General features: G+C 37.7%; 1 long non-coding RNA gene across 2 annotated transcripts in view; it reads left to right on the top strand.

Moving 5' to 3' along the window:
• The window catches only part of LOC137065281 (uncharacterized), a 32,118-nt gene extending 7,896 nt beyond the window's left edge, over positions 1-24,222 (top strand). The window contains exon 5 of one of the 2 annotated variants that reach the window (XR_010901613.1): positions 24,091-24,222. This is a non-coding gene — a long non-coding RNA (uncharacterized lncRNA). Of the gene's footprint in view, positions 1-6,523; positions 6,771-24,090 lie in introns of those variants that run through there. The other variant, XR_010901612.1, reaches the window with a different exon arrangement.
• The last annotated feature ends 1,026 nt before the right edge of the window (positions 24,223-25,248 follow it).

The raw sequence follows: 25,248 nt of genomic DNA, 5'->3' as shown, positions 1-25,248 counted from the left end.
GGATTCAAATCTGTTTTTCCCAAATGAGCACCACAGCTCAATGTTTCTACAGCAGATCTAAATCATGAGCCTTCAAATGTCATCTAGAAACAAGTTTTGCTGTAACAGAGATTTTGAAAATATTGATGCCATAAAACATTTTATTCCATATTGCTTATTCACACCGATTGCGATTTAAGTACTAAGCTTTAAATGTCAGTTTAATTGAGTTAACCTGCAGGGAAGATGTTTTTCTAATGCACTTGAATGGTTGAAGTGTGCGGGTAAGGTGCTTTAACAAGGAGAGCCTGAAGAACATTGAAATTGACGTTCTCTTTAATTACTCTTTGTTCTTGGCTGTGTACTCTGGCCCCCTGTAAACTCGCAGCTCTCGTCTGTAATACATTGGTGAGCCGTGTGTGTGACAGATCACGCCGTCTGCTGTGCCAAGACTTACTGGCAGGAAACAGACCATGATGACACTATGACAGGAACAAGCCCAATTTAATTAAAAACAGCGCCATGCTACACCGATACTGTATCACAAAACATGTAGAATCTCAAAGGAGAAAAAGGACTACTTATTTTTTATATGGTTTATATATACACCGATCTGGCATAACATTATGACCACTGACAGGAGAAGTGAATAACACTGATTTTCTCTTCATCACGACACCTGTAAGTGGGTGGGATATATTAGGCAGCAAGTGAACATTTTGTCCTTAAAGTTGATGTGTTAGAAGCTGGAAAAATGGACAAGCATAAGGATTTGAGCGAGTTTGACAAGGGCCAAACTGTGATGGCTGGGTAACTGGGTCAGAGCATCTCCAAAACTGCAGCTCTTGTGGGGTGTTCCCGGTCTACAGTGGTCAGTATCTGTCAAAAGTGGTCCAAGTAAGGAACAGTGGAGAACCGGCGACAGGATCATGGGCGGCCAAGGCTCATTGATGCATGTGGGGAGCAAAGGATGGCCCGTGTGGTCCAATCAAACAGATGAGCTACTGTAGCTCAAACTGGTCAAGAAGTTAATGCTGGGTCTGATAGAAAGGTGTCAGAATGTCAGTGCATCGCAGTTTGTTGCATAGCATATATTAGGAAGGTGGTCATAATGTTATACCTGATCTCTCGCAACAAATTGGCACTGTGCACTGTGTATTCTGACACCTTCTCTCTCTCTCTCTCTCTCTCTCTCTCTCTCTCTCTCTCTCTCTGTCTCTGTCTCTGTCTCTGTCTCTCTCTGTCTCTCTCTGTCTCTCTCTGTCTCTCTCTGTCTCTCTCTCTTTCTCTCTCTCTCTCTCTCTCTCTCTCTCTCTCTCTCTCTCTCTCTCTCTCTCTCTCTCTCTCTCTCTCTCTCTCTCTCTCTCTCTCTCTCTCTCTCTCTCTCTCTCTCTCTCTCTCTCTCTCTCTCTCTCTCTCTATATATATATATATATATATATATATATATATATATATATACAAGTAGTAACCGAGAATACTGTCTAACACTTGATGACTGCTCTGTCAAGCCCTCGTCGTCAGTGAGGAACCTGGGTGTGCTCTTTGATACCAATCTTTCATTTGAAAGCCACGTTTCTAGCATCTGTAAAACCGCATTCTATCATCTTAAAAATATATCTAAATTACGGCACATGCTTTCAATGCAAAATGCTGAACAGTTAGTACATGCGTTCATGAGCTCAAGGCTAGATTATTGTAATGCTCTACTGGGTGGTTGCCCTGCTCGCTTAATAAACAAACTCCAGCTAGTCCAAAATGCAGCAGCTAGAGTTCTTACTAGAACCAGGAAGTATGATCATATTAGCCCAGTTCTGTCAACACTGCACTGGCTCCCTATTAAACATCGCATACATTTTAAAATCTTGCTTATTACTTACAAAGCACTAAATAGTTTAGCTCCCCGGTACTTAAGCGAGCTCTTAACGCATTATACCCCATCACGTCGATTGCGGTCTCAAAACTCTGGCCAGTTGATAATACCTAGAAGACTATCTAAATCAACTGCAGGCGGTCGATCATTTTCCTATTTAGCTCCTAAATTGTGGAATAGTCTTCCTAGCATTGTTCGGGAAGCAGACACACTCTGTCAGTTTAAATCTAGACTAAAAACACATCTCTTTACTATGGCATACACATAGAACATTTTTAACTTTCATTATTCAAATCAATTGACTGATTGTTAGGCTGCATTAACTAGGTCAGCCGGAACCGGGAACACTTCCCATAACACCTGATGTACTCGTTACATCATAAAAAGAGTGACATCTACGCTAATGTTAGTCTCTCTGTTTATCCCGAGGTTTATCCCGGATCTGGGCCCTGTCCGGATCGGATGGTGGACCTGCCTGGACATGACCAACGCATCCTGGAGTGTCTGCTGAGACCGTGTCGAATGGTGTCTCCTCCGAATTTGCCTCACTGGCACGACATGCTCAAAACCCGTCTTCGGCGCAATAATTCCGATCTTTCATGTTTTCATACTCTTGTGTAATTGACGCCCCATCCTAAATAAATCTGTCTCTTCCGTGATACCCTGAAAATTTTGAATAATCCGATCTAATATGATTTCCGACCTGTAAGGTTGCCAGAATAATAATCTTACACGGTGTGTTAATAGGCCAGAGGAGAACTGGCACCCCGACTGAGTCTGGTTTCTCCCAAGGTTTATTTTTCTCCATCATGCCCCGATGGAGTTTTGGTTCCTTGCCACTGTCGCCTTTGGCTTGGCTTGCTCAGTTGGGGACACTAAAAATATGATTAAAGTTATTCAACTTATTATACAAATAAAATATATGAATTAGGTCTTATTTAATTCTATAAACTATAATACTGATCTGCCAACATTGTCGCTATATGATAAATTAAAATAAGCTGATAACATCACTGTTTTCTCCAGTACGACTGTACAGCCAAATCTAATTTTGTCGCAATATTATCCTGTTTGACACTGTGAAGCTGCTTTGACACAATCGTGATTGTAAAAGCGCTATATAAATAAAGTTGATTGATTGATTGATATATATATATATATATATATATATATATATATATATATATATATATATATATATATATATATTAGGGGTGTAACGATATGCGTATTCGTATTGAACCGTTCGGTACGAGGCTTTCGGTTCGGTACGCGGTACGCATTATGTACCGAACGGTTCTTGGACTAATTAATTAGATTTCGAAAATAAAAAAGTGTGTGAAATATAATAATATGCGTTCAACAAGGTAGCCCAATAACCAAAACGACATAACAGGCAATGCCCCTGACACCGCCGAAGTGAAAAAAAAAAAAAAAAAACACCAAATATGTTTTAGGCTGCTCAGTCAGGTGCTCGCTTACTCAGTAGGCTACGCGCTGAATGCTCGTGGCAAAATGGCTATTGCGTTTAACAAACCAGAAATAGAAGATCCTCCAATAACCAACAGGTCTGGTGTTTGGGTGAACTTTGGATTCTTTGTAAGCTATGATGGTGTTGGCAAGATTGATGGATTAAAAAAAACAACGGTATGTCGCATTTGCTGATGGTACAGCAGCGGGAATAATTCATGTCATGTCAATCAAAGCCGACAACAAGACGACCTTGTTGTCTTTACGCCGACAACAAGACGATAAAAAGGAGAAACAGCCACAAACTATCCCACAAACTATCCCCGCAGCATTTAGACAGACATTTCCAACTTATTCAAATGGCAAAAGACATCACCGCGGCGAGTGGTCCATTTATAGCCGCGGATATGAGACCTTACGCCTGTTTCACACATACTCCGTCTGCAGTGCGTGTGCGGTGCGTATTTTTTTCCGTACCCATGTTAACGGATGACAGCTTTCACACACTGCGCGCGGATGCTGTCCGTCAGTCCGTTCCAGGAGCGTTGCGTCTGCAGCAGTGCACGGATCGTTTTCGTACCGAGTCTATTTTTTGCTGCGCTGCGTTGCTGCATTAAAGCGACAGAACATTGTTCGCATTAAAATAAACATGTACTGACGCGAAAATCTAGTAATTTCACCACAGATGCATCTCATTTAAAATATACTCTTGTTTCAAAGTCAACATGGCTTTTTTTTCTCAAGTAAAGCAACAAAACGACACCTTACCTGGCATTTAGGTTAAAAAAAATGTGCCATAATGGATAGCACTCGTACTTTCTTGGAGGTGAAAAGCAAAGTTCTTTTTGACCTGCAGGATTTCTTTTAAAAGGGTGTAAAAACGAAAGAAAAGACTAGAGTCGGCTGTTTTTGAATAGACTATTGTAAGTTTCTAATTTAAAATGTTTGTGATTTAAGGCTATAAACTATGTTTAAATGTTTTGCCACTTGTGTGAGCTAAATCTAAAGTATATAAATATGAATAAATGAATTTAATAAAATGTTGTTTAAATGTAGTAGGCTACGTAACCTGACTTCTATTAAAGAGTAAACAAAGAAAATTGGAATTCTGACGAGGCATGTTCAGTAAAAACTTTTGGATTTTAAATAAAAAATAATGAATAAATGCTGTGTTTGTGATATGCAACAGCGGATCAGTTGCGGACTGCAAACGCAGCATATGTGAAAGCACTACAGGGTGTGGGCTCCTGCAACGCACACGCAACGCAACACGCAACGCACACGCTAATGTAAAGAGCTAATGTCTTATTCCTGTAACTACATAGAAGATGGGTAAAATAATACAACAACAAAAAATCATACTTTGTTAGTTTTAATAAAATAATAATAAAAAAAGGTAATTTCTGCCAATTTTTTCTTTTTGCTGTATCTAAAACATACCGAACCGTACCGAACCGAACCGTGACACCAGTGTATCGTATCGAACCGAACCGTGAATTTTGTGAACCGTTACACCCCTAATATATATATATATATATATATATATATCAACCCGATCACACATAAATGCGTATAAATAGTACGAGTGTGCAATGTCGTGGAATGTATACGCCAAAACTCATTTTGGCGTGCATATGATACGCTGTTTTTCGCGTGCATATGATACGCACTTTATGGCGTATATATGACACGCGCTTGGGTAGGTTTAGGGTAGCGGGGCGTATATATGACGCGCTTGGGTAGGTTTAGGGTGGTGGGGTGGGCGGTTCGTATGTATAATACGCCATAAAATGCGTCTCATATGCACGCGAAAAACCGCGTGCCATAGACACGCCAAAATGAGTTTTGGCGTATACATTCCACGACATTGCACACTCGTACTATTTATACGCATTTTTGTGAGAATACCCTGATATGTATATATATATATATATATATATATATATATATAAAATTCACAATGCAAGAGTATAAGATTTCCTGTCAACTATAATTATTTTTAACATTTTTAATCTTCCGTCCTCTGCAGCACTGAGGGTGTTCTGTAAGGTGATTGTCCATCTCTTGCTGCGTTTTCATGGTCGTCTCGACCTTGGCCTGTGGTCCTCTTTTTAAGCTCCTTCGAACACAGCTTGCGGCCATTTTAATAAGATCTTTCCGAAATAGAATCAGATCTATAGGTGTTTCTGCTGGGTTCTGTGGCTGCATATACACCGGCTGTAAAGATGTACTCCAGCAAATTAGTGCTGTAATTAATGGCTGAAGTTTATGGTAGCCCAGGGAGTATTTTGTGTGAAAGCTGTGCAGAGAACTGATTGCATGTGGCTTTGCCATTATCACACTTTACACTGATGATGGATGGAGGGATTTGGGTTTTATTGTGAATGTGTGTGAGAGAGATTTGGGGGTAAATCTGTGGTCATTTAAGCTAATTTATTACATTAGAAAAATGATGAGTAATGTACTTAAAAAAATTATCTGTATCATTATAATTGAAAAAATACTTTTACTAGAAAAAGAATATCCAATTAAAAAGTCAAAACATGTACAACTACAAAATTAACACAATTAAAATGTGTCATTGTTGCAATTTCTTAATTAATTTTTATTTATAATGATACTAAGCTTGCTTTTGTACAGCCCTTCTGACTTTCAAAAAGAATGTAAACGTGCCGGATATTGAAAATGGCAAATTAATTTGCAAAATCAAGATGTGACATTTGGGATTTTTGCTAATCATATTCTGCTCACATTTAAAGTTATGAACACTCATTCTACATCAGTGAAATTAGCAGTGATATTTCTCTAGTGCAGCAGCAACAAAACCTTCACTTGTTTATGCAAATATGTAATATTATGCATGCACGCACGGGGACAATTATGAATATTGATTTTCCTGCCTCTTCCAGTTTGGGGAAAATTTATATATTTTTTCCTGATAAGATTTGCTCTGTGTTATATGTTATAGAATTGCTTTTGGTTTAAAGACTCAAAGGACGGTAGGATAATTTGTGCAATAGTTTGATTGTTAATTTACATCCACTGTATGCACATTTTTTCACAGTATTGCATATAATGAAATACATTTTGTGGAATTTTGCATTATTAATTACAAATGATTTATCAGTGCTCTTTTTATTTTATTTTTATTAACGTGCCCTCATAATCCTTCATCAAAATAACTTCCCCTCCCTCTTGCAGTGACATTTATTCTGATGATGTGAGGACAGGACAACCTGTCACTCGCATGAGATCGACCAATATCAAATCACAAATATCCAGTCAATTCCCTGTGGATAAATCCTGCTCTACATTTCTTCTTGTTCGAGAAGCCGTTTCACTTGGATATACGCCACAATAGGGAAGAAGAGACTTTGGCAACTTCTGTTTCATGCCGACTTTAATGTCCACCTGGGCTTTTCCTCACAGATCTCATTGATCGTCCCTGAAGGCATAAATCTGACTTTTGGGCGATAAAAGGCAAAGTTTTGCTTCTCTTATTGAGATTCATCATGGTTCATCATCATGTTTTGTGCTATGGGAGTTGCATTGATTTTTTTTTTTTTTTTTTCACCTGCTCATATTTTCATCAGTACAGTTATGGAAAGTTTGCATGTACGTATTGGTGCAGTCTTATGTACGTTCTCTGCCATCTTTTGTTTCTGAAGTGCTGAAAGAAAAGAATAACCTAGAAATCGAGAGGCATCCTAGTGGCAGGAAATCTATTTTGCACCCAGGATCGTCTAGCAATTCTCTGTTGACTTGTGAGCTGAAAAAAACAAACTCTGGTCAGGCCAATCACATCCTGTATAGAGTCGGTGAGTGGGCTTCATTGTTTGTGCCAGAGTTGCGGAACCAATGAAGAACTGATTCTGAATTGCCTTAAAACAAGTTGTCAGTAATTCTTGCTTCCAGCTTGAACCTACGGAGGTTTGTAACAAATTTGAATTTTGGTCTTCATTGGTTGCCTGCGAACAATGTCTGCTTTGACCCTAACATTGTAGTTGTATTTGAGAACTGGAAAGGTTTGGTTCGTATTGTTGACATGTTGAGAAGACGCTTTATTCTGTCCTGCGACAGGAAATCAACTTTGCATGAACATCAAAGGATGATGACTCGCGCTTGAATTTATATGATAAAACGGACACCATTTTTTTTTATGCCTGGTTCAGACTACACGATATTAGCCTGAATTTGGCACTATCCGTTTGACATAGGGATTCGGACGTCGGGACGCAAGGATTTAACGTTTCATCTGGTATAGTGTGTCATAATATAGGACAACCGGATCCGCATCTGCAATAGTTCACGACGTCACAACAGAAAGACTAGCATCTTGAATTTTTTTTGCGGCCCTTCACGACCAGTTCCGTCCAGGTTCCATCACAGTGGTGACGCTGACCAACCAGAGCACAGACACGTTTCGTACACAGCTTTCAAACAAGGTGAAACGAATGAGAGGTGATAGTGCGGCTAACTTAAGGTGGAATTATAAAATGAAAGAAAAGTTTGTGGAGCTGTGGAAACAGTACTCCTGCCTTTTATGATGTTTCACTGAGCGACTACCACGATCGAATAACAAAAGAAAAATGCTGTCTGACGATAGCGGAAGCCCTTTAGCGAAACCGGTGAGTAATGTTTATGGAATTCGCTGTAAAAAAACATTGCTTTAATGTAAGCTTGTTTAAAGGGGGGGTGAAACACTCAGTTTCAGTCAATCTCATGTCAATCTTGAGTACCTATAGAGTAGTATTGCATCCTTCATATCTCCGAAAAGTCTTTAGTTTTATTATATTTATAAAAGAAATATGGGCTGTACCGAGTCTTTCCGGAAAAAACTGAGCGCCTTGAGGCATATCGTGTGGGTGGAGCTAAATAATGACGATCGCGAACAAAGCGGTGACGTCCTCAAGCGTGGAGAAGACCATGGCTATCTCAGCTAATAGATATATGATCCAGAATCATTCGGAGGCTGAAATAAATTGAACAGGAGAAACAGCAGCAGCAGGACGTCTGTCTCTGTGGTATGTACTGTATTTAGTGGCCTGTCAACATTTGTGTGTCTTTACTCGCAGTTTATGAGGACATGATTCGGTTTATGGACTATTGTATGCGACTAAACCTTAGCAGTAACAAGCAAAACGGTTTTGCACGTCAGACTAGTGTAACGTTATACATAGAACAACAATAGAGTCCGTTAGCGCATTTGAGTGACATTGAGTTAACCGACATTAGTGTTCACGGACGACTGGATCTGCACCTGAGAGCAGTGTTTATGGTTGTGCATTTCCTCTCTCGCTCTAGTCGCGCACACCCTACCGGGAGAAGAGCCCGTACGGCCCATACAAGGACCTTCCGCTCTATTAACTATTAACGTCAAGCCGAGCCATACTCGAAAAAAACTCTCCGAAACTTGTGAGAAACCGGAAGGAGTATTTTTGACACAGAAATACTCTATCAAACGTCCAACATTAGTTTTTGAAACTTTGTCTATGTTTAGGATGGGAATCCTAACCCCGTATTAATGTATGTTTTACAAATACATTATGGTGGTAGGCATTTACTACTGGCTAATAACAAAATATTTAATATAAAAAGAACAATATTTTACCTCAAGTTCTCTTTGGAGGAACTTCCAGATGATTGGTCGAGTAGCAAGGTGTAGTCTGACATGTTTCTTGTCCAGGACACGACAAGATTTTAGGAGTCAAAAACGCATAATCTGATACGGTGACTATCGTAACAGACAAAAATATCGTGTAGTCTGAACCAAGCATTACTGTTCGTATCATTGTGTATCAAGAGTTGAGGAAGATCCAGAGCTGAAATTCAGATACGGAAATGGATGTTTTGCACACCAGACCGGTCCAATTGACCAATTAGAGCAGGGTAGACCAATCACAATAGAAAAATGAGAAATGTATTATGATGAAATTTAAAATCTATTTTATCCTTGGATGCATGTAAACCTGCTGTAGGAGACCTTTAAAACAAATGTATGAAAAAAGTATTTTTTCATAAAGTGGAAGTCATTGAGATCCAATGTTGTTTTAGGCCCCATTTATTTCAGTTGAGACATTCTGTAAAATATATTCTTTTGTGTTCTGTAAAAAGTCATATGGGTTTGGAACAACATAATCGTGAGGAAATCATGCCAGAATTTTGATCTTCTTTGAATTTCTAAACTTCTTTTGTGAAGTTCTTTAATTAAAACCACTTAATGCAAGTACTTTTTTTGTTTTGTTGAATTAGGCTCTATACAATGCGTAGACTTTTATATGTATTGTTTTTGTTTTTTGGTTAAAAAGACAAGCAAGAATAGGACAGAATAAATATTCGGGATAGTTTGTTTTGCAAAATTTCATTTACAGCGCAGGCAATATAGACTGGACGTATGACTGCTATATGATTGATTTGGCACAATATTGTGGACTGTGTTTTCGGCCATCTGGGATGTTCAGAATTAAATCTTGGCATCAATTTGCTGGGAGTTTATTGTCAGTGTTTGAAGAAGACCCAATTTCGCAGTGATATATGACTGTGTGAGTCTTATCTCTGTGGGATTTCAACACCAGCTATAAAGCTGTAATTTTCTATAGTCCAGAAAGCTAGTGTTGTGTAAATCTTTCCTTGTGGAAGAAGGGGCTTATCATCTTCAGGCAGACTTCAGACAAAGGTTAGACGGCAGGAACAATTGATTGAAACTATATAATTCGGTGTTAACTGATCACTCTAAACTGTTGAATTTCTCATGACTAAAGATGAAATCCATCATCATAAAATTATCATTTACTCAAGATATTTTGAACAGTGCTCACACTGCTCTTTTCCATGCAGCAAAACTATATAGTGATTTTTGTTGTTGTATGTACAATGTCATACTGTATTTCTTATTTTAGTCAGTTTTACTTTGACTGAAATGGCACCTGATTTTAATCTGCAAAAGCACAAAAAAAATATATGCAAAACTATCGTGTGTCCACAAAAAGCTAGGTCTTTCCATTTTTAATGGCATTGGTGACTGAACATTGCTCTAAAGGAAACAAAAAATCTTTACTTCATCACCGGCTGACCATGAGCCGGACCGGACAGCTGTTTTCAGACGTGAAACCAATGCTTTGAAGCCATTGACCAGTCAGCGTAATGTTTGTGAACGTCATCGCGATACAAATGACCCGACAGCCTGAAGCGTTTCATCTGAGAGTCCCGCGGAGAGAGAGGAACCTTCCATTCTTTCAACCCCCTGCGGAGATCAATGACTACGCTCCTCCATTACGCCCCACACTGTGAAAATAAATACTCACACATACTGATGTCACCGTATGGCTGGTTTCACGAGATGTAAATGGACTGAGGGCAAACGGTCATAATTTGTCAACGTTTATTTTACATGCAGATTAGCAAAGTGTTTGTATCACCTTACTATTCCAAAAAAAGTGCTGCAGCGATACCATGTACCGTGATAGTACAAGGTAACATAACGTGGATGCCCGGGTATGTGTCTCTTAACTGGAAAACACATGGCACCAGGATGCACTATGGGAAGAAGGCAAGCCGGCAGAGGCAGTGTGATGCTTTGGGCAATGTTCTGCTTGGAAACATTGGGTCCTGCCATCCATATTGATGTTACTTTGACATGTACCACCTACCTAAGCATTGTTTCTGACCATGTACACCCTTTCATGGAAACGATATTCCCTGGGGGCTGTGGCCTCTTTTAGCAAGATAATGTGCTCTGCCACAAAGCAAAGATGATTTAGGAATGGTTTGAGGAGCACAACAACAAGTTTGAGCTGTTGATTTGGCCTCCAAATTCCCCAGATCTCAATCCAATTGAGCATCTGTGGGATGTGCTGAACAAACAAGTCCCATCCACGGACGTCTTACCTCGCAACTTACATAACATAAAGGATCTGCTTCTAACATCTTATTGTCAGATACCACAGCACACCTTCAGGGGTGTAGTGGAGTCCATGCCTTGATGGGTCAGGGCTGTTTAGACAGCAAAAGGAGGACCAACACAATGTTAGAAAGTTGGTCATAATGTTATGCCTGATTGGTGTATATACAACAATGATTAGTTTTCTGTTGATGAATGTATCCAAACAGTTAATCGCTTGTCTAACATATACACGTACAAATGTATATTAAAGTGTATTTGGTGTTTCCATGAGGAGGAGAATCTGAGTGGACAAAGACGTATCACAGATGAAGAATTGCAGAGATTAGTTGAGTTTTGGGGTCAAAAATCCTTAAAATAAATTATCAAAATAAATTACCTACATCACCACATGTTGTTTAGGAGGGTTTCACTAAAAGATCCTCCTCCAGAAACAAGCATATTCCAGCATACTCAGTTGTCAGACACGACTGGAACTTCAAATGGTACCTGGTTTTGTGGTCCGATGAAACCAAAAAAAAAGATAAAAAATAAAAAGTACCCCATGCCCGCTGTTAAACGTACAGCTGGATCTTTTAATGTTCTGGGCCTGTTTTTTGCTTGAGGTCCTGGATATCTTCAGATACATGGTATCATGGATTCTAGTAAATACCAACAGATAAAAAAAATCTAAACCTGACTGCCTCTGCTAGAAATCTAATAATGGGCCGTGGTTGGATCGTCCACCAGGACAGTGATCAAAAACAAACATCAAAATCAACACATGTGTGACGTGTCTCTGAGCCCAAAATGAAGCTTCTGCCATGTCCGTCCCAGTCCCCTGACCTGAACCCTTTAGAGAATGAGTGATGAACCGAAAAGAAGCCCCAACATAGAGCTGGGAATCTGAAGGATCTCTTCTCTGATCTCTGGTCAGGTTTGCTCCAAACTCATCAGGCATTGTAGGAGAAACTCAGAGCTGCTATCTTGGGAAAAGTACATTGCAGTAATTTAGTTAAACGTGAACTATAGAAAAACATTTATTTCATAAGGAGTTTTATTTTGGAAGATCCCAGCCATTATATCCTGCCTTTACTCATATTTACTAGGGGTGCCAATATTAGTGGAGGGCACTGTATAATGTGTTAAGAATATGAACCCCAATAGTTGTTCCTAAAGTAAACTAATGCACAGGGCAGTTATTAACCGTGATAATGTGTGAATTGAGTCATTTCTGACTATTTTTGTCAGGCATAAGGAAAACTGCATGGTGTTATTCCTTCCCTTTCCCTGACTGAGATCACGCAGAGAAATGCCTGGCAACAAATCCGACCTGCGGCTTTAGCCAGACCAAATAAACACAGTACAGCAGTAAAAACTTGTTCTGGGAGCCGCTTCAAATGAGCCCAGAACTTTTCTGAAATCAGTCACATCTGATCAGCATTTTAGATAATACAAAATTGTTTTTTTTTTAATAATTTTTTTTATAACATGGCTTCATTGTAGAAAAGAAAAAACATTGTTTATTTATATTACAAAAAGATAAAAAAAAAATACTATAGATATATACATTTATATATAACATGATTTGTGTTTCCCTAAGCTCACTGTAGGTTTTGTTTTGTGGCATTTGGCATTTTGTTGTTTTATGATGTTTTGTAGCATTTTTTTATTTTGTTTTGTTGTGGTGTTTTTTGTTTTGTGTTTTATTGTTTTGTTGTGGTGTTTTTGGTGTTGTTTTGTTGTTGTTGTTTTTTTAATTTGCTGTGGTGTTTTATAGTTTTGTTTGTTGTTTTGTGGTATTTTGTTTCGTTTGTTGTGGTGTTTTAGTTTTCGATGTTTTGTTTGTTATGGTGTTTTTTTGTTTTGTGTGCAGGTGTTTTTGTGATGTTTTGTGGTATTTTTTGTTTAGTTTGTTGAGGTGTGTTATTGTTTTGTTTGTTATGGTGTTTTATTGTTTTTGATGTTTTGTTGTGGTGTTTTTTGTTTGTTGTGGTGTTTTTTGTTTGTTATGGTGTTTTATTGTTTTTGATGTTTTGTTGTGGTGTTTTTTGTTTTGTTTGTTGTGGTGTTTTTTTGTTGTTGTTGTGGTGTTTTTGTTTGTTATGGTGTTTTGTTGTTTTGTTTGTTGTTTTGTGGTGTTTTATTAATTTGTTTGTTGTGGTGTTTTATTGTTTTGTGGTATTTTTATGTTTAGTTTGTTGTGGTGTTTTATTGTTTTGATGTTTTGTTTGTTGTGGTGTTTTATGTTTTATTTGTTGTGGTGTTTTTTGTTTGTTATAGTGTTTTATTGTTTTGTTTGTTATGGTGTTTTATTGTTTTGTTTGTTGTTTTGTGGTGTTTTATTGTTTTGTTTGTTGTGGTGTTTTATTGTTTTGTTTTTTGTGGTGTTTTATTGTTTTGTGGTGTTTTTTGTTTTGTTTGTTGTGGTGGTTTTTGTTTTGTTTGTTATGGTGTTTTATTGTTTTGTTTGTTGTTTTGTGGTGTTTTATTGTTTTGATGATTTGTGATATTTTGTTCAGTTTGTTGTGGTGTTTTGATGTTTTGTGATATTTTGTTTTGTTTGTTGTGGTGTTTTTTGTTGTTTTTCATTGTGCTGTTGTGTTTTTTTGTGGTGTTTTATGCTGTTTTTATGTGTTGTTTAGTGTTTTGTTGTTGTGTTTTTAATATTTTAAATATTTTGTTTTGTGGTATTTTTTGCTTTGTTTTAATGTGTTTTGTTTGGCCCATTTTTATAGTTGTGAATGACTGCTATATTTGAAATGTTACAGGCCTGATTTGAACCTATATCACCCACTTGAGGCCTAAAGTTCAGCTGTGTCCTCATAGTCATACAGTAGCAACAGGAAGTTATGAATAACTGCTTAAGGCTGACTTTTTTTCACTGCAGTCTTGCTGATAAGAGTTTCCAAGCTATGTTATAAATCCCCCACTATCTGACGCAGCTGTTCTCACTCTTTTGCCTACTTCATACTACTTATTTTTTTCCACAGAAAAGTCTTCCCACCAGGATTCATATTAAATTGTTTGCTTTTGTTGTCCAGGATTTAAAGAAAGAGACTTGGCTAAAGACAACTTTTTTTAGTCAGAGATGGCAAAGGCCAGTTCAATACCTCGTTTCCAACAGTTCCTTTAAATGGTGACCTCATTGTTTCGGTAGTGGATGATACAGTCTTGATACCGGCAAGAGAGTCATCTCTCTTACCGGATATGGAGCGTCACAGAAAGCCCAGTGGACATGGAACAGATGTGCTCCTGTGGTTTTATGAAGAACTTTATATTCCATGATACAGTTTGCAGCCAGATTATTACATCCAGTCTCTCATTTATGAAATTGATAGCCGACTAATGACTGAATATAATGCCTTTTTGTCACTGTTGTTGTGTGGAAATCAATGACAGGAAGCATGTTACATGATTCTTCAACTCTCCCTAGAGATATGTTATGGCATTATGCTAATGAACAAAACAAATAAAATGCAGTAATACTTTTGCGATTATGCAACTTTGTAAAAATTAAAATGTATTTCCATCCATCCATCTGCATATGGTATTGACTTAAATTTTGTTCTGTTCCTCACATAAAGAATATAGTATAAGTTATATAATTTGTACTTTAAAAAAACAATTTTATGAATATTTTATCAAGCTTTTTTTTATTAATCGAGGTAAATCTGTTCATTAAAAATTCGATTTATAAAATAAATTGGGTGGGAATGATGGATCTAATTGTAGGGATTAAAGGCAATCGTATTGACAGCACCTCCCCCTCTCCGTACAGGGACTCTTCACCCTCAGGATACGAGCACATCACATGACCCAACCCTTCATTAGTAACAACAGATTGTCATTTGCATGCACAGGTCCCTGTGAGAGGAAGGAACGTTGTGTGTGTGTGTGTGTGTGTGTGTGTGTGTGTGTGTGTTTCAGGGTTGGGGATGATGACCCTTTAACACTTGATCCTGCACAGGCCTTGGAGAGACAGTCCTCTGTAAAACACTCATATTGCTGCTAATTACCGTACAACGTGTTGATTGGCTTTCAGCATCTGAAGGGACGTCCTCTAATGCAGATGAGGTCACTTCTGGTGTTGTTGTCTTGAGTGAATCAGAATATTTTTAATGAAAGTTGGTTAATCTCTGCTAAACAGGGCTGAGCCAGTGGATTTGCTTGTTATAATACAAAACAAGATCGTTTGAGACATGAAAGACCGCATGTATTGTTCATCTGTTGTTCAAAAATAGATTGAGCTGCCACCAAACCTGTTAGTCACAAGCGTGCCATTTCCTCTGAGACCGATCTGCTGCTTTAATCCCCGCTGGTGTTATTTCATGAACAAAGAGACTCCAGTCCTTTAAACGCTGCCATTATACATTTCCTTCACGTCTTCTTTTCTCTGATGCTTTAGTTTGAAACATGGGTTAATAAAGACATACAGTGCATGATTATTGTGCAAACCTATCTATCTATCTATCTATCTATCTATCTATCTATCTATCTATCTATCTATCTATCTATCTATCTATCTATCTATCTATCTATCTATCTATCGTTCCATCCATCCATCCATCCATCTATCTATCTATCTATCTATCTATCTATCTATCTATCTATCTATTGATTCATCTGTTTTTTCCATCCATCAATTCATTTGTAGTTCCATCCATCCATCCATCCATCCATCCATCCATCCATCCATCCATCCATCTATCTATCTATCTATCTATCTATCTATCTATCTATCTATCTATCTATCTATCTATCTCTGTTGTTCCATCTATCCGTCCATACATCCATTATCCATCTGTTTGCCTGTCTGTCTGTTTGTCCAATAGTTTTAATAATAGTTATATTGCGCTATCATTCTATTTTTTTTTTTTTACAGGATGATCAAATAGATTAAGATTTTGAGAGTTGATGTTTTTCTAAAAACTAAAATGGATCACATTGCATTATGGGATACACAACACACACAAAAACGTGTGCATGCTGTGCATATGGCATCACACTGCAATGCACACTGTACCTTTTATTATTGTTTCAATTTAAGGCCTGCTATAACTTTCCTGAAAGCAATATTTATTGTAGTCTGATTTTAATGATCAGAAGATGGCTATAAAAGAAGCAAATCCCTTTTGAAAGTTTTGTGCTACACAAATCCAAAACCTTCCCTACAAGATATCTTCTCAATGGCATTTTGTGGCATTTTACATTTTCCAGTCGTTCACAGAGAGATTTACAAATGAGTGTCATTTAATTTCAAAGTCGGTGCGCCGCAAGGAGCCTGATAAAGACGAGGCTTTTAAATCCTGCTGGGAGACTTCTTTCCTCTGGAGACGTGAGGCGCGGAGCTCAACCCGTCTCAGACTGCCTCGCTTTTATCAGTCGCGTTCTGTCGCTCTGTCGGCCCTTCGGCTGTTTGCGCAAGTTTTTAAAAGCACTCTGCTGTCGAGTGTGTTCAGCGTGATCAGGCTTTGTTCTACTTTTATCAACACCAGAATGCCTCAGCATCTTGTTCCTTTTTTGTTTTAAGGTTTACTTTGGCACACTCACATCGTCATGCTTCCTTACATGCCTCAGCTCACGATAAATGATTCTTAAGCAAAATTTGCCATAGTTCCTACCAAAGTTCCAATGCTCGACAAAGCTAATTCTGTTTGTCTTTAAAAACCTACAAACTGAACAGATCCGTTGTTACTGTAAAATCAGTAACAATGATTTTTAGCTCCTGACAGGATCTACTTCAAACAATATAAGAATCTTCTATAATCTGTTATAGTTTGGCCCCATGGTCCATGACGGAAGAAACAGAATTTACATTGATTTTCAAATTGAAATTATATATAAAAATTTATCAATATCACTGCCTAATATACACCGATCAGGCATAAAATTATGAACACTGACAGATGATGTAAATAACTCTGACTATCTCTTTATCTCGGCACTTGTTAGTGGTTCACGTGGATCACCGGATGCATGTGCTTCACTAACCTGGGGAACACATGGCACCAGGATGCACTATGGGAAGAAGGCAAGCCAGTGGAGGCAGTGTGATGCTTTGGGCAATGTTCTGTCATCCATGTGGATGTTACTTTGACACGTACCACCTACCTAAGCATTGTTGCAGACCATGTACACCTTTTCCTGGAAACTGTATTCCCTGGTGACTGTGGCCTCTTTCAGCAGGATAATGCGCCCTGCCACAAGGCAAAAATTATTCAGGAATGGTTTGAGGAGCAAAACAATGACTTTAAGGGGTTGACTTTGCAGCATCAAATTCGAGCATCTGTGGATGTGCTAAACAAACAAGTCTGATCCATGGAGGCCCCACCTCGCAACTTATAGGATCTGCTGCTAAATATCTTGGTGCCAGATACCACACAGCACACCTTCATGGGTCTAATGGAGTCCATGCCTCGACGGCTCAGGGCTGTTTTGGCAGCAAAAGGGGGACCAACACAATATTAGGAAGGTGGTCATAATCTTATGCATTATTTATTAAAATGTTTCTTTCTACATCTTTATTATTATTATTAATTAATTAATATTTTTGGGAAATCATCCGCAGTGCTCCTAAAAGTAAGCTTCCTTGTCTTATTGCACAACAGGCTTTTTTTAATGTTTTGGGGGATCATGATGATAACATGACCTGGACATGTTCTTGACATGTTTTATGACATTCAGCCACCATCTCAATGCAATAATTCCCCCCTCATAGACCAGCCGTGCCTTACACATTTAATTATTCACTTATGTTGTCAAGCAAACCAGACCAGAGACCACACTAGCAAACGATTAGGATTGAACAAATTACACGTGTTATCTGTAGCTGGGATTAATAACCGCGTGTAGAATAATTAAACAGTAAATTAAGTTTGTCTGCCAGCCGTACAGCCACTCAATCTAATAACTGATACAGCATTGATAAGTTTAGACGCTGATAATGACCTAAATCATCAGTTTTACACATCTGTCTCGTTTCTCAAAGCACTGCTGTCAGCAGCTGGGGCTGCATTACTGATGTCTTAGACTAAATTAAAGGCGACGGTTATTTATCATGAGTATTAGACAGTTATTTATCATGTCGTGTTTTCTTTTTCATTTTTTGTATATGTTATAAAATATATCCATCTTTTAATCTTTTTTATTAATTAGACGTTAACTAGTTCTATGCTCATGATCTTTTATCTACTGTATATCTTGCTTTTTTACTTTAAAATGACCCCTTTTTGCTCTTTTTCTCCACATCCTCTTTCTTTTCTGGCTGTCCGTTCAAGCTTATATCATTTCAGCCTCGGCTTCTGAATTATTGACTAGTCTGAAGTCTCTAGAGGTGGGGAAACGTGGATAGCTTGAGTCAATGTTGGGTTGTATTGAACGGCTGAGGAGAATCAGACCTGTCCTCCATAACAATCAGTTCAGTGGAAAGAGCCAGACAAGAACGCTTCCTCTGATATTTCTCAATGTCTGTCTTGAGAACATGAATGGATTGTGTTTAAGTTCTTGATAATCACATAATTTCCAAATGTTTTTGAGAGGTAGACTTGTCTCTGTCAATAGAAACTCTGGGGCTAGTTGCCACAAGGGTTAAATCTTAGATTTAAAGTCAGTGGTCCAGTTACGCAAATTCTTGCTTCAAAAACTTAGAGCAAAACTATCTTAAATTGTATACAATTCATTAACACCAATATGGTTTGATAGTTTTAAAATGTATGTGATTTGTTGATTGATTGGTTGGTTGATTGATTTTAAAACCATTAGTATACTGGTAAATATACTATGTATATATATTGTTGCAATATCTTTTACCAATACCATGGTATTTCCATCATGTTAGTCTCCTAAACCATGGTGTTACCATATACCATCTCCAAAAAAAACAAGGGTATTACCCTGGTACAAGGTCTAACATAGCCTATGATAGTTTTTTGTTGGTTCTAATATTTAAGATTGTATTACATGGATTGTAAAACATGGTAAACTTTTGGTTCTCTTGGTTTCCCTTTTCGCTGTGCATGTACACATTATGTTAAACATTCATGTAAAACAATGATGTAATATAATTTTTTATTAAAATGATTTAATAAATGTAATATTAGACAACAGTATAGTTGTCTAAAACTAAACAAGACTGTGGCAATAGTGATATATTATCTTTTTATATGTATTATTATTAATAATTATCATCTACTTATTAATAAAAAATATTAATAACACTAGTAAGTGGAAAACAGATACTTTATATATCACCTTTATCGCCTAGAGCCTAATGTGTGCTAATTTGAGTAAATAATAAAAAAGAAATATGTAATAATGGTAATTAGCAACAACAATAATAAATATATTAAATAATATAATATATAGAATAATGATAAGATATTAAAATACACTCACCTAAAGGATTATTAGGAACACCTGTTCAATTTCTCATCAAATGCAATTACCTAATCAACATGTCATCAATCACATGGCAGTTGCTTCAATGCATTTAGGGGTGTGGTCCTGGTCAAGATAATCTCCCGAACTCCAAACTGAATGTCAGAATGGGAAAGAAAGGGGATTTAAGCAATTGTGAGTGTGGCATGGTTGTTGGTGCCAGACGGGCCGGTCTGAGTATTTCACAATCTGCTCAGTTACTGGGATTTTCACGCACAACCATTTCTAGGGTTTACAAAGAATGGTGTGAAAAGGGGAAAACATCCAGTATGTTTGTTGATGCTAACATCCTTGTTGATGCTAGAGGTCAGAGGAGAATAGGCCGACTGATTCAAGCTGATAGAAGAGCAACTTTGACTGAAATAACCACTCGTTACAACCGAGGTATGTAGCAAAGCATTTGTGAAGCCACAACACGCACAACCTTAAGGCAGATGGGCTACAACAGCAGAAGACCCCACCGGGTACCACTCATCTCCACTACAAATAGGAAAAAGAGGCTACAATTTGCACAAGCTCACCAAAATTGGAAAGTTGAGGACTGGAAAAATGTTGCCTGGTCTGATGAGTCTTGATTTCTGTTGAGACATTCAGATGATAGAGTCAGAATTTGGCGTAAACAGAATGAGAACATGGATCCATCATGCCTTGTTACCACTGTGCAGGCTGGTGGTGGTGGTGTAATGGTGTGGGGGATGTTTTCTTGGCACACTTTAGGCCCATTAGTGCCAATTATGGATTGTTTAAATGCCATGACCTACCTGAGCATTGTTTCTGACCATGTTCATCCCTTTATGACCACCATGTACCCATCCTCTGATGGCTACTTCCAGCAGGATAATGCGCCATGTCACAAAGCTCAAATCATTTCAAATTGGTTTCTTGAACATGACAATGAGTTCACTGTACTAAAATGGCCCCCACAGTCACCAGATCTCAACCCAATAGAGCATCTTTGGGATGTGGTGGAACGGGAGCTTCGTGCCCTGGATGTGCATCCCACAAATCTCCATCATCTGCAAGATGCTATCCTATCAATATGGGCCAACATTTCTAAAGAATGCTTTCAGCACCTTGTTGAATCAATGCCACCTAAAATTAAGGCAGTTCTGAAGGCGAAAGGGGGTCAAACAGTATTAGTATGGTGTTCCTAATAATCCTTTAGGTGACTGTATATCACTATATCACTGCCTAATTTATGCAACTCTTGGTAATTAAAAATAAATAATAACAATAATTGTATACACCCTGCTATTTTCCAAGTTCTCCCTCTTGGAAATCATGGAGGGGTCTGAAATTGTCATCGCAGGTGCACTCCACATAATCTAAAAAACAAATCCAGAAATCACAATGTATGATTTTTTAACTATTTATTTGTATGATACAGCTGCAAATAAATATTTGAACACCTGTCTATCAGCTAGAATTCTGACCCTCAAAGACCTGTTAGTCTGCCTTTAAAATGTCCACCTCCACTCCATTTATTATCCTAAATTAGATGCACCTGTTTGAGGTCGTTAGCTGCATAAAGACACCTGTCCACCCCATACAATCAGTAAGAATCCAACTACTAACATGGCCAACACCAAAGAGCTGTCCAAAGACACAAGAGAAAAAATTGTAAACCTCCACAAGGCTGGAAAGGGCTATGGGGAAATTACCAAGCAGCTTGGTGAAAAAAGATCCACTGCTGGAGCAATCATTAGAAAATGGAAGAAGCTAAACATGACTGTCAATCTACCTGGAATGTCTTATTTAATATATTTTCTTTCTTTCTTTCTTTCTTTCTTTCTTTCTTTCTTTCTTTCTTTCTTTCTTTCTTTCTTTCTTTCTTTCTTTCTTTCTTTCTTTCTTTCCACAGTAAGTGAGTAATTTATTATATTGGTTATATATTGATATAATTTTATTACTTAATTTATTTACATGGTGTCAAATACTAAATGATCAATTGAGACTGCTTTCCATCATCCATATTTCTACAGAATTTATTCTGTCTATAACTTGAGGATTAATATAAAAAGTCTGATATTAATTTCAAGAAAGGAATAATTGACAACAGACCACTGAATTATTAAAAATGATTTCATTCACCCAGGGTCATAACGTGGCCACAATGTAAAGTAGTGCATTTATTTTTTAATGATTCAGTAGTCTGGAGTCAATCATTTGGTGTATACCACGTGTCTGTATAAAGTATTCAGCTCAAGACTCTTTTTAGGCTTAAAACACGCTTTCAGAACTTTTTTTACATACTTAAGCCCAGGCCATAATTAATGGATGAAGAGTGTGCTGAAAAAGTATTAACCAATCGGAATCAAGAATTCAACTTCATAAGAAGCAACAGTCCCTTGGTGGTCACGTGACCATTGAGCATGATGTCGTAAGCAGGCAGCGATTCCTGACCCAAAAGCCAAGGTTCAGCTGCAGAAATACCACATCTGATTATGCTTCTCAGGGTTGAGCAACTTTGAATGGAGCTCTTGTTCAGTTGCGAACAACGTCACACTGCAGCAGCCGGCTTACTGATACTGTTGGGCCTTAGCACTGTTTTTCTTGCCCTGCCTTTGTTTAAGAAGCTTATTTCATAAGAAGATGAAAAAAAATCGAGACAGACGTGAAAGAAACCTTGATTCCATCAAACTTTAGATTGGTGCTTGGAAGCCGGTCTCTCTATAGGAGATTCTCAGGCAAATGCGAGAGATGTGGTTTCATTATCTTGACTTCTCCTTTCCTTTTATTTCCTCTGAAAAGTGGTAGCCGTCGCCGCAGCACACAATGTGGACTGCTTCAAGGTTGCTGCGGGATGCATTGACTTCCAGAGGAGCTGCGTATGACTCCCACTGTGAACAGCCCTTTAAACTACAGCTGCGTCTATTGTGAAATTACCTGTTGCTTAGAAACCATTATGACTGGATGGATCTGTTCTTGTCAGCCAAGGTCTCCTTGTTATTCTTTATACAAAGAAACTGTCATTTAGCATAATTAGTGGTGCTTGCATTGAACAAACTCCGGCCCTTATCCTAGGATTATGCTTTGGCTTGTATCACATCCCACACAATTTGTCCTGAGAAGTGTTATTAATTTCTACGCATTTAAATTTACTATTTTCACCTGGTGGACGATAAAACTGATGAAATCCAGTTGACGGAGGCACTTGAGAGTCATATTTAGAGACCAGGGGTTGTATTACAAAAACTTTCTATTGTAATTCTTGACATAAGATTTCAAAATGTTCTCTTTCCTAATTGAGATATGGTGCACAAAATTATCTGTATAAGTTCTTAATATTTGCTGTATAAACAATATCACTTGAGCAAAAGTGATGTTTTCCCGAATATCAGCATGTTTGCAAATGTGATAATGATTTTATACACCAATTCAGTAAACATTGTTGATAGGCCATTAGGTGACTTACATTTTAGACACAATATTGTCGGTATATTTCTTTGAAATGGGCCACTGAAATGCAAATGGGCTCTTTTGGCGTAACCACACAGCAACGACATAGCCATCCATAACACCCTAGCGACTGCTTAGCAACACTTTAGCATTGTGCTGAAAAACACCAAGTAAATTCTAGCAACTGCCTAACAGTGCCTTGGCAACCACATGCAATACCCTACCATCTATTTTTATGTCAAGTTTGAAAAAACAATAATGCCCTAGAACATCCTAGAAAACACATAGCAAGGCCCTGGCAACTATGTTTCACACCCTAGCAAATGTATAACAATTCTATAGCAACCACCTAGAACACCCTAGCAACCACATAGTAACACCCTAGCAACCACCCAGAACACTGTAGCAAATGCAAAGCATTGTGCCAAAAACCACTAAGAATGGTTTAGCAACCATCTAACAATTCTTTGGCAACCACCTACAACATCTTATTGTATAGTTTGAAAAATAAACCAAACACAATGCCTAAAACTGCCTGGTAACCACCAACAACACTGTAGTAATGCCAAATAACCATTCAACACTGTAGCAAATGCATAGCAGGGCCTAGCAATGCAAAATCATAATTACCAGCCATAACTTACCAGAAACTGCATAGTAATGTCCAGAACACCATGGCAAACACATAGCTTTGCACCTTAGCAACACCTTAGAAACCATCTAACAATGCTTTGGCAATCACCCACAACACCCAACCATCAAGTTTTATGTAATGTTTGAAAACTTAGTAACATAGTAAACAGCCATAACCAGCCTAGAACCGTCATAGTAACACCTTAGCAACCACTCAGAAGACCCTAGCACCACCTAAAAAAACTAACACCATGATATCAAGCTTCATGTAAAGTTTGACCCTAGCAATTACCCATGAAACAATAGCAATGCCCTAGCAATGACCCGCAAGTAGATTGTAAACGTTATGAAAAACCCAAACATCTTACGAAAACAATCAAGCCTTCACATCTTGGTATTTTTTATGTGTAAAAACCAGGTGACAGAGACTCCATTGACAACAGAAGGCTCCGCCCACTCCCTTTCTCCTGATCTCAATGTGGCTCGCCCAGGGGTCATTCTGCACCGTGCCATGAGCCTGACTGAGACGTCCCGCTGCCATTATTATTGTGTGAGTAATAACACCTCAAAATTACCCCACTGCTCAAGACAACACCAGCTGTACCTGTTACTCTTTGCCTTTTAACACTGCCAGATCTTCATTTTCATAATTATGTGTTTGGATGAGATACGTTCCAAAAATATGACTTCATGTTATTATTTAAAGCATCATTCATAAGATCTTTCTATAGGTCACCATCAGTGTAAAGCATCTCTTTTAATTATCCTAATGAGTTTGCTCTGTTGGAGATGCCATCTGCCTAACCTTGAGTAGAGAGGCTACATATAGAATAATTAACAAGTTGCTCATGAATAATTAAGTTCTTTGTATTAAAGTCTAATATATTTGTGAACACACAGTTGTTTCATTGAACATGTAAAGGATATTACAAACAACTAGCAAAAAAGATCCATGGTACTAATATTTTGTTTTTGTTTTTTGGACATGGTACAATGGTAATACTGTGGTTTTTAATGTGTGTATATATATATATATATATATATATATATATATATATATATATATATATATATATATATATATATATATATATATATATATATATATATATATATATATATATATATATATATATATATGATCATGTTAATACCTGATTTATTTGTACATTGTATTACTGTAATACCATGATTTTTAATGGTACCATGATAATAATTTTTATTTAGATAAGTATCAAGATAATACCATATTCATGTGGAAATTGTATCATGGTAATACTGTGTTTCAAAAAAAAAAATGATACCATGGTAATACCATATTTGGTCTCTGGCGTATTGCGGGAGAAGGCACATAGAATCACTAAGAGTCGGATATGACTGAAATGGTTCATGAATGAATGATCACGATAATACCATGCATCCTTAAGGAAGATTGTTTCTGCCACTGAATAAAAAAAATCACAATTGAGTTTACATCTCATAATTCTGACTTTTTAACACTAATTATCTAACATTTTGTCCTCTAAGTTGATGTGTTAGAAGCAGGAAAATGGGTAAGCGTAAGGATTTGAGCTTG

Source organism: Pseudorasbora parva, chromosome 25 (genome assembly GCF_024679245.1).
Source record: "Pseudorasbora parva isolate DD20220531a chromosome 25, ASM2467924v1, whole genome shotgun sequence".
NCBI lineage: Eukaryota > Metazoa > Chordata > Actinopteri > Cypriniformes > Gobionidae > Pseudorasbora > Pseudorasbora parva.
This window is presented reverse-complemented; position numbering and strand designations above follow the sequence as displayed.